The following is a 913-nucleotide window of genomic DNA, read 5'->3' as shown; positions in this document are numbered from 1 at the left end:
TAAATGTTTTTTTCAATGGAATCATAGAGTAGGATCACTATGGTTAGAAAGGATCTCTAGGATCATCAAGTCCAAACACTATCCCAACATTTCCCTATCCACAATGCCATACCCTCAAGTGATACATCTACTCATCTTCTGAACCCCTCCAGGCATGGTGACTCTACTACCTCCCTGGGCAGCCTGTTCCAATGCCTAACCACTCTCTCAGAGAAGAAATTCTTCCTGATATCCAATCAAAAGCTTCCTTGGTGCCCCTTGAGGCCAGGAGAGAGCCAAAATGGTAACAAAGAAGATGCCAGCAAGGTGGGAATGGGCCCCTCAATCCCTGCTGCTGGCAGAGGCTGGGGTGACGCTGGGCTGCAGGTCCCTCCTGCCTTCCTGCAGTAAAACTAAAACCCTTCCTTCTCTCACCAAATTTGCAAAGCTTCATTTCAAGGCACCTCAGTGCTCAAACATGGGAACAAGTTGCACCAGCCGGGAATCGAACCCGGGTCGCAAGAATGGGAATCTTGCATGATACCACTACACCACTGGTGCACTTGGAGTTGCATCGGAACATATATCTCATAACTGTATATTAGAGTTATCAAGGATGAGACTTCATCCCAGCAGATCAGGATAAAGGCTAATGATCAATTTAAACAGAAGCATGCTTGTGAAAACACTGGTATGTGATGGTGATTATAGCACTGGTAAAAGAGGAGTGAAGTGTAAGCCAATCTAAAGTCCTTCTCTACTCAGAAAACTTCCAGGCATGTCTGTGATCTTCTTTTAACTTAACAGCTAAATGTATTTTTAGGCTTGATAATATACAAACCCCTAATTGTCCTTTCATTAAAATGCTTTTGAATAAAAAATGCTTGGTATTTAAAATTTATAGAAATTAAGTCTTAAAATATAAAACAAGATC

General features: G+C 42.2%; 1 non-coding gene across 1 annotated transcript; it reads right to left on the bottom strand.

The window, feature by feature from the left end:
* Positions 1–469: 469 nt before the first annotated feature.
* TRNAG-CCC lies at positions 470–540 on the bottom strand. Its single transcript has one exon. It is a non-coding gene; the product is annotated as a tRNA-Gly (tRNA).
* Between the last annotated feature and the right edge of the window lie 373 nt (positions 541–913).

Source organism: Merops nubicus, unplaced genomic scaffold, assembly GCF_000691845.1.
Source record: "Merops nubicus isolate BGI_N331 unplaced genomic scaffold, ASM69184v1 scaffold5882, whole genome shotgun sequence".
In the NCBI taxonomy this organism is placed as follows: Eukaryota; Metazoa; Chordata; class Aves; order Coraciiformes; family Meropidae; genus Merops; species Merops nubicus.
Note: the sequence above shows the minus strand (reverse complement) of the source record. Positions and strands in the feature narration are given on the sequence as shown.